General features: G+C 49.7%; 2 long non-coding RNA genes across 17 annotated transcripts in view; one reads left to right on the top strand and one right to left on the bottom strand.

Annotated features, from left to right (window-relative positions):
* LOC144370075 (uncharacterized) overlaps positions 1 to 5,604 on the bottom strand; it is a 46,257-nt gene extending 40,653 nt beyond the window's left edge. For 3 of the 13 annotated variants that reach the window (XR_013430025.1, XR_013430023.1, XR_013430022.1), the window contains exons 1-2: positions 3,994 to 4,643; positions 2,774 to 2,914 (exon numbers count right to left, since the gene is read on the bottom strand). This is a non-coding gene — a long non-coding RNA (uncharacterized LOC144370075). Of the gene's footprint in view, positions 1 to 837; positions 951 to 2,773; positions 2,915 to 3,993; positions 4,644 to 5,586 lie in introns of those variants that run through there. The other 10 variants (XR_013430024.1, XR_013430020.1, XR_013430017.1 and 7 more) reach the window with 9 other exon arrangements.
* Positions 5,605 to 5,790: 186 nt separating this feature from the next.
* On the top strand, positions 5,791 to 11,368 carry LOC120885102 (uncharacterized). 4 transcript variants are annotated; one of them, XR_013430029.1, is made up of 4 exons: positions 5,791 to 6,645; positions 7,011 to 7,111; positions 7,306 to 8,120; positions 10,634 to 11,368. It is a non-coding gene; the product is annotated as an uncharacterized LOC120885102 (long non-coding RNA). The 4 variants fall into 4 exon arrangements; XR_013430030.1 differs by lacking the exon at positions 10,634 to 11,368 and having other exon boundaries at positions 5,791 to 6,196; positions 6,561 to 6,645; positions 7,306 to 8,675; XR_013430028.1 differs by lacking the exon at positions 10,634 to 11,368 and having other exon boundaries at positions 5,792 to 5,967; positions 6,561 to 6,645; positions 7,306 to 8,675.
* Positions 11,369 to 14,022: the final 2,654 nt, after the last annotated feature.

Genomic DNA, 14,022 nt, shown 5'->3' with positions numbered 1-14,022 from the left:
ATAATGGAAAGGTCTCAGAAGACCTTATTATCAAAAAGGGGGAGACAAGAGCTCTTTAGAACATAACAAAATATATCTGAGAATAAAGAATATTCTATGTACTAATATAAAATATATTTAACATTTAAGAACAGGGATCTGTGATATCTCCATGTTTAATCTGTTTTCAGCAATATTCTGAAGGGGAACCTCACTTTAGTGATTTCATATTTTCAGATTATAAAATAGCAGCTGGTGAAGAGTTGGACAATTAAAAGGGGACCGTGCAGTCCTGTGGTAACAAGTAGATGTGGGGCCTCCTGTGGACACTTAAAGCTGTTTTCTTGGGTTGATCTTAAGTGTCCTCTTGTTCTGTGACAAGGATAGATTTGCAGTTTTCTCGATGATGGTGCTGGTAAATTGCTCTGCTACCTGGGCTTTTTTTTTTTAAATTAGTGTAATAAGAGTAAACAAATTACTGACATAATTGATAATAAAAATAATAAAATTTTGGAAACTGGAAAAAAAGAATAAAGCGAGCTGCCCACTCTTACTATTCGTAGTCAACATCTTAATAAAAACAAAGTCAGCAATTAGGCAAGATAAAGAAATAAAATGCATCCAAATTGGAAAGGAAGAAGTAAAATTATTTCTTTTGCAAATGACATTTTAGAAACGAAAAACACTAATATTTTAAAAATTGGAATTAATGGAAAAAATTAGTAAAGTTGCAGGATAAAAATTCAACACAAAATTCTGTTGTGTTTCTAAGGAAATTGCATTAGTCAGCTCTCGGACACTGTGACAAAATACCAGAGAAAATCAACTCATAAGAAAGAATGATTTATTTTGGCTCACAGTTGCAGAGGTTTCAGTCTGTGGTTGCTTGGCTCTGTTGTTTTGGGCCTATAGTGAGAAAGTACGTCATGGTTGAAGCACACGATGAAGGAGATCTGTTCACCTGATGGCAGCTGGGAAGCAAAGACAGAGAGGATGCTGGAGTCCCAATGCCCCCTTAGTGTACCCCCAGTGACCTATCTGACTTTCAATAAACCATACCCCCTGAAGACTCCACTGCCTCCCAATAGTGCCACAGGCTGGGGATCAAGCCTTTAACATATTGGCCTTGGGGAGCATTCCAAATCCAACCTATAGCATTGCACCCCTAGCCCTCAAAGGCTCATGTGTTAGAAGCCTGGTTCTCAGCCTGTGGTACTACTGACTAGAGGCAGAACCTTTGGAAAATTGGGTCTAATAGAAGAAAGCTGATTTACTGGGGGTATGTCCTTGAAAGAGATACTGGGACCCTGGCCCCCTCTTTTCTGCCTCTTAGCTACCACAAGGCAAACAGGTTTCCTGTGCCATACCATGCTGCACAATATATTCTGCAGGGTCCAGTGACCAGAGACTGAAACCTGTGAAAGTATGACCCAAAATAAACCTTTCCTCCTTATAAATGGATTATCACAGGTGTATTGTCACAGTAACAGAAAGCTGACAGAGAAATTAAGAAAGCACTCTCATTTACAGTAGCATTAAAAAGAATAAAATACTGAGGATAAATTATCTAAGAGGTTAAAAAAAAACTTGAAGTATACAGAAAACTCCAAAACATAGATAAAAGAAATAAGACAGAAAAACATGTCATGTTCATGGATATTATAACAATACTGTTAAAATGGCAATTCAATCCAAAGTAATATACAGACTTAATCCATTCCTAATGGCATTTTTTATTCAAATAGAAACCAATCTTAAATTTCATACAGAACAGAGAATCCCGTATATCCAAAGCAATCTTGACAAGGAGAGCAAGAAGCATCATATGTCTTTTTTCCAAAATATATTATAAAGTTTCAGAAATTGAAAAAGAATGGTATTGGGATAAAAATAAAAATATCAACCAAAGAAACAGAATACCAGAAATAAATCTACAAATATGCAGACAACAGATGTTCCACAGGAGTGCCAGAATGTACAACAGGGAAAGGACTGTCCTTTCAACAAATGGTGTGGGGAAAACTGTATATTCACAACTGAAAGAACATAGTTGGACTCTGTTGGGAAATAAGGATCTCAAAAGACTTCACTCCCACATTTATTGTACCGATATTCACAATAGCCAAAATGCATAAACAATATAAACATCCATTGGTGATTTAGTGGATATAAAATGCACACATACACACACACAATGGAATATCATTCAACCTTTAAAAAGGAAATCCTGCTCTCTGCAGAAACATAGATGAACCAGGGGAACCACATGCTAAGTGAATTAAGCCATTTTCAGAATGACAAATATTGCATGGTTTCACTTAGATCGGGTATCTAAAGCAGTCAAACTCATAGAAGCAGAGAATAGAATGGTAGTTACTAGGGCCTGAGAGCAAAAAAAAAAATGGAGGGTTGCCATGTAACTCATGTAAAAATTTCAGTTACTAAAGATAAATAAGTTCTAGAGATCTGCTTTACAACATTGGGCCTAGTTAATGTTATTGCACACTCACAATTTTTTAAGAAAGTATACTCATGTTGAGTGTTCTTATCACCATAAAAAGTCTATTAAAAGCTGTTATATGATGATACTTCGTGATTTGCAACATGCATGCATTTCACACATAAATATTAAGTTCACACATAAAAATTACATCAAACATAAACAAAAAATTATACCAAACATAAACAAAATTATGTATGATTTGTACCTTTAGAAGAAGCACATTTTAAAACTGAATCAATGAAACAAATTGAATCTCTCTTCTCTATTAACCACACATTAGGACTTTCTTACCATGAAGAGTTATCTCTGGTTTGTGTTTCTTGGACAAATCAATGATATCCACTCCATTATAATAGAGATTTTCAAAACATCCAGTGGACGCTCTTATGTGGCAACAGCATTGATACTCCATGTCCAAGAATCCCTCCAAAGCTGATATTTAAAAGGAAAAAAAGATATAAATATTGTTTAATTATTTTCTGATTATCTGCCCCAAATATTAATGATTTATAGATACAATGATAATTGTCTTAAATTTGCTTTGCATATTATATTGTCATATTAATGCCAAATGAAGTTTTAAGATGCAGATTTATAATTTTATTCATTATAGAGACTCAATCCCCTTATTACAATTTCTAGACATATGAGTCTTCTCCTAATTTTTAGATGAGAATATTGTATCATTATTTCCATGGTGATCTGTATAACAGCTTATCCAGTGTATCATCGCTAAAGAAAAGGGGAATAGTAAAACTCCATGTACCTGAATACCCCCTTTCTTTTTATTTATTTATTTATTTTTGTAGCTGTAGATGGACAGCATGCCTTTATTTTATTTATTTTTGTATGTGGAGCTAAAGATCAAACCCAGTGCCTCACACATGCTAGGCAAGTGCACTGCCACTGAGCCACAGCCCCAGCCTGAATGCCCCCTTTTTGTTCCCAAAAACCTTGCCAAATTAAGGAAACACTGAGAGCAAGCCTGGACCGGAAAGTCCACATATGCATTATCTTAAAGGACCTGGGCTTCCTCTTACGCACAATGGAAACCAGAGCTAGTTGGTGCTACCTGTAGAAAGCTACTTTCTTACATGTACATCAGGGCAATTGCTCCTTAGGATGCTGGTCAGAGAAGCTAACTAATTAGCTAATGCTGATGATGTCACTGCTTCTGCAGTCTAAGGCTGAGGGCACCATGGAAAGGATATGTGACAACAGTCCAGCTGGCCACTACTGGACAAAGTGGTGAATATAACAAAGTGGTGAACAAAAGTTAAGAATATAACTAGTCAAATTCAAATGAAGTTCTCTAGCTTACTGAATGGCAATATAGTAATGAAACCCTGATAATGAAGAATCAAACGATTTCCCATTCTAGCAGTACATATTCCTAAGTATGTCACTGATGGCATTAAGAACAACTAAGGCTTACCTTGCAGTTAGCCAATGAGGGCATGTTTGTTCTGTACATGATTTTGCCAAGATTATTTTGGTCAAAAGGATTTTACCCTCATCCTCTCTGTTGCCACTATGATTCTGCAATAGTTAAATGATTAAAGCACCAGAATCTTCTGGAGCATTTTCTGCACACAGATTGCTGAGATGGGGCCCTGAATTTCCCACGGAGCAGGTCTGAGGTAGAAGCTGAGAATTTGCATTTCTACAAATTCCCTCCTGGTGCCCCTGAGCTTGAGCTTGGTGGCCACACTTTGACAGCCGCAGCTTTAAACCACCAAAATTACATTTCTTGGAAGATTCTCCTCAGGCAAAATGGAGTAGTGAAAATTTTACTGGTAACTGAGACACAAAATAATGGTTTTAAGACTCTTTTGTCCTAATGCTTTGAGTTATTTCCTAATGTGACGTCTGACACCATCTAGAACAATTAACCATGTGCTAATCACTTACAGATCTGAGAAGGCAAATCTAAAGTGAATGTGGACATTTCTAAGCTTATTGGGCGACCAAAGTAGCATATGGACACCTGGCAAAGTGGGTGTGACAAAAGTCACAGCGATCCCTGCAGCAGCCCCAGGAGTTTAAAATCTTAAAGGACGAGAAACCTAACCTCAATTTCAGGGATTTAAAACCGTAGACAAGGCGCAGGCGCTCGCAGCCGCTCCCGCGCGTCCCCGCCAGCCCCGCGCCCCCCCACCAGGCCCCGCGCCCTCAGCCCCGGGCACCCTCCTCAGCCCGCACCCCGCCCCCACCCCCGCGCCCCCCAATCCCCGCGCGGCGCCCCCCTCAGCCCCGCGCGGACCCCCCTCAGCCCTGCGCCCCCTCCTCAGCCCGCACCCCGCCCCCACCCCCGCGCCCCCCAATCCCCGCGCGGCGCCCCACTCAGCCCCGCGCGGACCCCCCTCAGCCCTGCGCCCTCTCCTCAACCCGCACCCCGCCCCTCCAGCCCCGCGCCCCCCAATCCCCGCGCGGCGCCTCCCTCAGCCCCGCGCACCCACCTCAGCCCCGCGCCCTCTCTTCAACCCGCACCCCGCCCCTCCAGCCCCGCGCCCCCCAATCCCCGCGCGGCGCCCCTCTCAGCCCCGCGCGGACCCCCCTCAGCCCTGCGCCCCCTCCTCAGCCCGCACCCCGCCCCTCCAGCCCCGCGCGGCGCCCCCATCAGCCCAGCGCTCCCGCTCAGCCCCGAGCGGCCACCCCTCAGACCCGCGCCCTCAGCCCCGCGCACCCCACTCAGCCCCGCGCCACCCTCAGCCCCGGACCCCTCCCCGACCCCCGCGCCCCCCCAGCCCCACAGGGCGCCCCCTGAGCCCCGCGCCCCCACTCAGCCCCGCGCGGCCCCCCACTCAGCCCCGCGCGGTCCCCCACTCAGCCCCGTGCGGCCACCCCTCAGACCCGCGCCCCCTCCCCCACCCCTGCGCGCCCCCTTCCCCACCCCTGCGCGCCCCCTTCAGCCCCGCGCCCCCTCAGCCCGGCCCCCGCAGCCCCGCCCCCTTCGGCCCCGCGCCCCTCGGCCCAGGGCGCCCGCGACTCCCGGGCTGGAGTTTGCTGGTCTTTATTAGTTGCTCAGACACCCACTTCCTGGTGCCCCGCGCGGCCCCCTTAGCCCCGCCCCTCGGCCCCGCCCTCTGCGCCCCCTCCCTCACCCCGCGCGCCCGCGACTCCCGGGCTGGAGTTTGCTAGTTTTTATTAGTTGCTCGACGCCCACTTCCTGGTGCCCCGCGCGGCCCCCTCGGCCCCGCCCCTCGGCCCCGCCCCCTCGGCCCCGCCCCCTCGGCCCCGCCCCTCGGCCCCGCCTTCTCGGCCCCGCCCTCTCGGCCCCGCCCTCTCGGCCCCGCCCTCTCGGCCCCGCCCCCTGCACCCCCTCCCTCACCCCCGCGCGCCCGCGACTCCCGCGTCCCCACTGGCCGGCGCCGTCCGCTTCCCTGGAGCCGAGCCGCCAAGGGGAGGGACTGGGCGGCTCTCCCCCGCCCCCTTGGCCCGCAGTGGACCTCCGCGCTCCACACTGGGCAGCCCCCGCAGGTCAGGTAAATAGGTGGGACTCCACCACTGTTTGTCCCTGGTCCTAGTGACTTTCCTCTTCGTGTCTTCCAGCCAGACCTCACCCCTCAGGCCTGGGGCCCGGAGGCACCAGCGGCCTCCCTCTCAAGGCCTCCCAGCAGGGATGGCCTTCAGAGGCCAGGAGCACAGTGAAAATTCCTGCCCAAAGAGGAGGAGGGGGCAGGGAAGGAGGGGGCAGGTGCAACTTTGACCCAGGTAAGTGACTGTGGAAGAGCGGATGCAAAGGCAGAATCAACTTGGAGTGTTCCAGGAACCTCCAGAAGAGCATTAAGCTGAGGACACGGGTAGTCGTTGTTAGGGTTTGAATATGGGTGTCCTCCAAAAGGCCAGGTGCTGACACAGGAGGGGCGCGATTACAGTCTGAGCGCTGTAGCCCAATCGGGATTATTGGGTGGCAACTGCAGGCACATCCTGTAGGGTTGGAGGAGGTGGGTCACCAGGGGTGTGCTTGGAGACTGTATATGATGTCCCTGGCTCCTGGTGCTGTTTCTGCATCACCGTGACGTGAAAGGCTTTTCTTTGCTACATTCTTCTCCTATCAACTTCTGCCTCCTCTCAGGCCCTGAGCAACGTTCAGCCAACCACAGAACCTCTGAAGCTAGGAGCCAAAGGCAACTTTTCTTCCTCTACCTTGTTCTCATCAGGTATTTGGGTCATGTTGACAAAAGAGCCAACTAACATAGTAGTTGAGGGTAGAGAGGTCCTTGGCCTTGGAGGCCAGTGCAATTTGTTTTTGCTGTGTGCCCTATGTGCCCTGACCCACTCCTCTACTTACCAGTTCTGTGGTCCCAGGTGAGCTGCTGCCCATCTCAAAGCCCCTGTTGTCAGGTCAGATGGGGGCCTTAGGCACACCCAGGGCTGTCTGAGCAGATGGCTTTGCTTGGGTACAATATCATCCAGGAGAGGTCCCTTCCCTTTCCCGGCTTGTGACTGGGTTTTAAAGAGGAAGAGGCTTGCCTCAGCCCTTCACCAAGAAAAGATTTTTGCAAATTTTCTCCCCATTTTCCAGATTCAGCTCCTGCAGGCTGAGGGAGATGCATCCTCTGACGGGAGGTTCTAGAACTGTCCTGGGAATGACGACTGGCCTGGGCCTTCACCCTACTCTGCCAGGTCAGAGGCACTGCATGCACCTGCACGTGTGCACCCCAGACCCTCTGATGCCAGCACTCGCCCACCCTGCCAGAGACAGGCACCGGGAAGGAGCCTAAGGGCTGGGAGACCTCGTCAGAGCCTCCAGTCCCTGTGGCTGGCCTGGACTTGGGGGCATGTGTTCCTGCAGCTCTGACCTCCTTTCCATGCTGTAGGCCCTGAAGAGCCATAGCCTCAGCAACAAGCCTCTCTACATCTCCATGGGCCACAAGATGAGCCTGGAGGCAGCCGTGTGCCTGATCTGATGCTGCTGCAGGTTCTGGATCCCAGAGTCCTTGTGCCAAGCGGGCGGGGTTCAGCACATGCTCCTCCACTTCTCACCATTTGTCAGCTGAGCTGGAGTCACAGAGCAGTGGTTTGAGGACAAGATGTCCTGGGCTGAGGGCAAGTCCAGGACCCACTTGCTGGGGATGCTCAGGCAGCTCAGCCAGAGCAGGGAGGTGTACAGCAAGCAGGAGCCAGACCTCACTGCAGGCGCTCAGAGCCAGTGCAGGGCTTCAGATCTGCCTTCTTCATGCAGCAGCTCCTTGTGTGCTACCAGGCCTTTGGGCCTTTGGGAGGAGCTGGGGGCATGGTCTGCACCTGGCACCCTGCCTTCCTCAGCCCAGCCCTGGAGACTGCTGAGGGGTGGGGCAGAGGGCCCTTGACATGGGCTTGAAGAGGCAACTGAGAGGAAGGGCATAGTGGGTGACCCTCCTGCAGCCCGTCTCATCCCCCATCTTTCATGTACCAGTTTGCCCCTCAGACTCCAGGCTCCCAGAGTGGAGTTGACAGAGGGTAGGCGGGGCTGGCTGCCAGACCTGTGGGCTCCATTTCCCCAGTTCCAGATCAAGATGAAAGAATGGGGCCAACAATGGAGAAGAGGAGGGAGGTGTGCTGTCCTTAAAGAAATGGAGAATGGAGAGAAACCATGTCCCTGAGATGCCCTGGTCTATTCCCAAGCACATTAAGCCCAGACCAGAATGTCCAGGTAAATGTCATCCAAGGGACACTGACTCTCACGTGGTAAATAGGGCAGACTAGTGTCATCAGTAGGAGCTGATTTCTTGCACACACACCAGGACAGCTGCTTCTTTGGACACTGGTCATGAAGACATCAGAGCAGATGAAGCATTCTAATAATGTTACTGCTGTGGCCTGACCTGCAAACACCTCTCTCTGGGTGACTGGCCTAGTGTTGAGGCCACCATGGGGATAACAAGTTTATCTCATCCAGCCAGCTGCCATTGGACAAGGGATGGAAAGGGATGGAGTCGCAGGAGGTACACTGGGAAGGATGGGTGCTCCCTGTCCAGCCTGCTGCTCTGGGCCTTCCCCACAAGAAGCTTTCAATGTAGTGATGTCGTTGGGCAGGGTGGCACAGGCTTGGCAGGAGGATCATAAGTTAAACGCCAGCTTCAGCAACTTAGCAAGGCCCTATATCTAAATAAAATATTAAAAAAGGGTTTGAGAATGTGGCTCAGTGGTAAAACACCCCTGGGTTCAATTCCTGATACCAAAATAAAAAATTCACTGATGTCTTTCACACCATCTGTGGATATTGGGTCCCTCAGCAACCTGTTGCACTATTCTAGTGCAACTGGGCTGTAGGCCAAACAGAAGGGCAGCAGGGAAAGACTTGGCAACATGCTGGGGTGGCGGGTTCCTGCTGAGCCCAAGGGACAGCCCAACATACCTGCCAAGCTGTCTGGCTCCTCACGTAAGCCAGTGTGCATTGGGTGTTGAGTCCTCCCCATGGGGTGGTTCTACAGCAGCCTCTGAGGAAGCTGAGCACCAGCTCCCACTGAGAACCTATTTTCCTCATCAGGTTTAGATTGCTTTAGACATGCAAACACATGTAAAATCTCTTGGACGTGCAGAAAATTCCCAGTAAATAAAGTGTGGATGAGCAGGAGTCCAGGGTCAGCCTGGGCTCAGGAACAAAACAGTGGGCAGAGGAGTGGCACCTCCCCACTGAGAGCCTGTGCATGGGTCAGCCTCATGGACAAGCCCCCACGGAATCCTGTCAAGGGTTGAAGAGAACAGGGCCACAGTGGGAGCCCCCAGAGCCATCCCTCTAAAACTTCACGTCACTGACCCATGCAGACCTGGCAAGACTCTCCAGGGGACACACAATTGCCACAGGTCTGGGCAGGCATTGCACACAAGGAGAGCCAAGAACAAGGTGGCATTCTCACCCAAGTCCAGGGGTAGACATACCTTTGGGGACCCCTTTACACTAAGGATGAGAGAAACTTGCCTGGCCCTTAGGGAAAGAATGTACCTAAGTTGGCAGCAGAGGGGGTAGAGACAGGCAGGGAGCTCCAGGGCCTCCAGGGGACCTGAGCAAGGAGCAACTAGCTGCAAAAGACACCAGCAGAGTCCAGATTCCTGAATGTCTCCTCCAGGGTGCTCATGGGAAAGCTGACACCTCATTCCACCTACCTACTGAGGTGAAGGGCCTGAGCTGGTGCCCAGCCCCCTGCCAGAGTGCCCCAGGCCATCTAGGTCCCCAGGAGGCACAGCCCTGGCCAGCTGTCCACCACACCCCACACAAACCATACACACACCCGCCAACACTGATGCACACACATCCTGTACTCCCTGGCATTCCCATGGAAACCAAGACTGGAAAGCTCACAGCTGGCCCCACCAGCTGCCCTTCAAACTTCTTCCAGATTTTTCCCTACCAGAGCTCCATCAGGGCCACAGTTCATGGAAATCAGAAGCCCAGGGTTGAAGCTGAGCAGAGCTGGGGTCTGACTGCCTCTTTCTAATGCCCTGAGCACAGCTCAGACATCAGTTAGGGGCAATACGTGTTGCACAGCCCCTGAGACTGGGAAGACCCCAGGTGACAAGGAACGTAAGGGTTAGCTCAGGCCTGGTGCAAGGTGACCGTCAGTGAGGAAGGCTCTTATTTGGAGAAGCAGGGCTCGCAGAGGCCAGGGGTGATGGCTGTCTAGCCAGCAGGTCACAGGTGGCGATGGTGGGGCAGATCCTCCCTCAGGGCTGCAGGAGCAGTGCTCAAGGGTACAAATTGAAGGAGCAGGGTGCAGGCCTGGGTGGGGCTGGGGCTGGGAGCCAGCAGACGCGAGGCCTAAGCAGAGGGGTGGGTGGGGGTAAGGGCTAAGTGCTGTGTGTCTCAGTTCCTTCCCACTGAGCCTTAAAAATAGGTCTGGTGATGTCCTTCTTGACAGCTAAAACCCAAGCTCTCTCCCTAAGCCAGCAAGACCTGGAAAGAATGAGGAGGGAATGCTAAAACAACTCTACACACACCAAATAACAACACAGTGAAATGGACCATTCCTCAAAACTCCCAAATTTACAAAACTCTTTTTAAAGATGAATAACGAGAACTGGAATAATCCTGTAACCATCAAAGAAATTGACTTAGCAGTTACAACCCATGGGGGAAAAAAATCTCCAATCCCAGATAGGTTCACTGTCATTTCTACTAAACATCTCAAGAAGAAATAACATCAGTTTCATTCTTTTCTCTTACAGAAAAATTGGATAGGAGGAATCATGTCCCAACTCACCTCCTCATGGACAGATTGCCCTGATCCCCAAACCTAAGACAGTACGGGAAACACCAAACCCACAGAGCAGGGACCCTCACTACCTGCATGCATATGTGGCTTCTACTGAGCCAAACAGAAAATATAGAGATGGGGAGGGGATGCCCACTTTGGGATGTAGCTTAATAGCATGATTGTACTTAAAAAACACATACACACACATTTAAAATGTTTTAAAAGCATTCTCTGACAAGGTTGGAAAACTCTCTGAACCTTCATGGAGATAAAGAAACCACCTGCACTCTGCTACCTGGAGCTCCCACCCCTGTGAGACACAAGCAGCTGCTTCCCGGGAAGATGGTCAGAGACGGAGGAGGCCGCAGACATTCACCAGGGTCAGGACTCACAGGTTTAGGAAGGTCCAGAGGGCAGGAGTCCTGAGGAATCCTCAAGCCAGTGCCAGTCCCTGGTGCTGTGCTCTCCTCAGGCACCTGGCCTGGCTGCATGTGCCCTTTGATGAAGCTCTCTGGGAATCAGTTCCTCAGGGACCTGGGATGCCATGTCTTCTTCATTTACAGACCTATTCTGGACCCACCAGAATAATGGATGGATTATAGATAACTTTTATTTTTGATGAGTGTAAAGAAACATGTGCTTTAACATCTCTAAACCAAGATTCTGTCTTTAGATGGTTATAAATAAAGGACTGCCTCAGCTGGTCCTTGGGTGTCTCCTCAAATTCCCCTCCCCTTCAGCCCCCCAGAATGCAATGGAATTTGAAGACAGGGCCTTCAAAGAGGGAAGCTGAAGCTCTCCAGGTGGGCCCTAATCCAGTCTGGTGGGTACCTTTTTAAGAACAGATTAGGACATGGACACTCACAGACAGGTCACCATGTAGCGCACAGATGGCACCTGCAAGCCATGGAGAGAGGTCTCAGGAGAAGCCAGTGATGCTGACTCCTGGGTTTCTGACTTGCAACGTCCAGAGCTGTGAGATGATGAACCTCTGTTCTCTACGTCACCCGGTCTCTGGTGCTTTGTTGCAGGCAGCCCTGAAAAACGACAGTGGCACCCATTTCTGGAAACCTAGTCCCTGTTCTAAAACCAGGCTAGACAGTTTTGTGCCTGTCCCCAACAGGGGATGGCAGGGAGTCTGGTGAGAAGAAGATCTCCAGTCACCATGCCCAGCCTCACTTGTTCTGGGAGGTCACCATGCTGTCCCCTCCAGAGGTGTGAAGGGGAAAATAGGTGGGACTAAGGTGGCCCCTCCCCTGGAGGGCAGACTGGGATGGCCAGTCGTCCTGGGGAACCTCCTGCTCCAGCTGGAGAATGAAGGAGCCTGCTCTCTCCTGTGGTCCTTGGGTGGAGGAGTGAGCATCAGGGGTCCTCCCCTCTTCATCCTGGAGTGGGAAGAGGTTGCTTCCAACCATCAGAGAAGTGCAGGCTGCTGCTCAGTTCTTGACAGATACTCAGGCTGTGTCACACGTCATATGGCAATATGCAGATTGAGATAACTGAGAAGCATCCAGCAGGCGGGATGCAGTGGTGCTTGCGTTCATGGCAGCTCCATGACCGTGGCTTGGCTCCCAGCTCTGCAGGCTGGTGCAGTGGCATGCTCTGAGCATGGAGCTGGTAAGACGGTGGTTAAGTGGATAGAGCCCCCTAGCAGAGCCTCGGCCAGAGCAGGAAGGTGGGCTCCCAGCAGGTGGTTGCCCAGAAATGCAGCAGGGCTTCGTGTCCACTGAGCTGCCCACAAGCTCTCAGGGTTTGAGTGTGAGGTTTTGATCCCAGCTCTGCTCAGGCATCGCTGTCCTTATTCAGCCAACAACCAAGCTGATGGCTTTATAGCAGAGTAGCTTGGCCTGTCACGTTGTTGGGCAGAGTTTGTGTTTGTTCTTCTGCTGCAGAGAGGACAAGGACATTTTTGCAAGCCCTAGCTTCAATCCCTTCTCCTCTGCCTCCCTGTGGGTCATTTTCCTGGTAAACAAAGGCTTGCTCTTCATTTTTTTCTGCTTCTCATTATATTTCAGGATGCTTCTCCCTCATATACTTGTTTTCAGATTAATAGAAAGATGCCAGCTTTGTTTCAGGAGGTATACAGTGATCCCGCATCTGCAGCGATGCACTCCAAGACCATTTGTGGATGTCTGAAATCACAGGTACCACCAAACCCCACATATACTGTGTTTTTTCCTCCAAGTACATACCTAGGATTAAGTCTAATTTATGAATGAGGCACAATAAGAAAATAACAACGCTAATAAAATAGAATAATAAAACAAATATAATAATAATAGTAATAATATAGAACAATTATAATAATACACATACAGTTATAAGAATTATGCAAAGTGTATGAGTTGTTTTTTTTTTCTGTGTTTGTATCCACATGCTGTATTTGGACTGTAGTTGAAACTACAAAAAACAAGGATAAAGGAGGACTACTAGATGGAAATTTAATCCTGGGCCTATACTAAATGTTCAACTCATCTTGAATTATTTTATTTCATAAAGTAGGCTTCTATTATGAAGTCATATTGAAGGTCTCCTCTTCTGGAAATTGCTTGTCATTCCTCCAACCAGCCTCAAACCTTTTTCTTTATACATTGTAGTCTGTCCTTTTCTGAAACCTTCTCCTTTTTTCAATTCTGCAAAACTACTATCCTCCTTCTTGGCTCAGGACAGATACCCCCTCCTCCGGGAAGCCTTCCCAGCCTGCACCCAGCAGCCCTGGTTCTACCCCGTCCTCTCCCTTCCACATTCTGCACATTCCAGCTCTGCCCCAGCCACTGACCTGGGCTTGGCTGTGTGGCTCTCTCTCCAGAGGATGCGACTCCTTAGACTGGGGCTCTCTCTTCTGTCACCCTGCCTGGCCCAGAACCTTGCACACGATAGAGAGTAGCTTGTGTTTTGAAAGAGTGGGCTGATTAAAGCAGAGCAGGTATTTCCTTTATCCAGTGCCCGCCTGATCTAGTCCTTCCCAGCCTGGCCTTCAGGCACCTCAGGGTTGGACCCCGGCTTCCCCTCCTCTCTGTGTCCCCCACATTTCACCTCCTCTGCAGACCCATCGTTTGCCTCTTCAATCTTCCCTCAGCTGGCCTTTGGCAGGAAGGTCCTGACCCTTCCCCGATCCTGGACTTTTCCTTTTAAAGATCCATTAGCTCCAACTTTTCCTCTAGGACTATCTCAGCCAGGTTGTTCTCTTTTCTTTTAACCTCAGTTGATTTGTACTGACCATACCCCATTCTTTTCCCAAACATTTTTAAAATTGTAGGTGGACACAATACCTTTATTTTGTTTATTTCTATGCGGTTCGAGGATCAAACTCAGGGCCTCACAGGTGCTAGGCGAGCGCTCCACCACTGAGCCACCACC

The sequence above is a fragment of the Ictidomys tridecemlineatus genome, chromosome 13 (assembly GCF_052094955.1).
Source record: "Ictidomys tridecemlineatus isolate mIctTri1 chromosome 13, mIctTri1.hap1, whole genome shotgun sequence".
In the NCBI taxonomy this organism is placed as follows: domain Eukaryota; kingdom Metazoa; phylum Chordata; class Mammalia; order Rodentia; family Sciuridae; genus Ictidomys; species Ictidomys tridecemlineatus.
The sequence above is the reverse complement of the archived record's forward strand: the minus strand, read 5'-3'. Positions and strand labels throughout refer to the sequence as shown.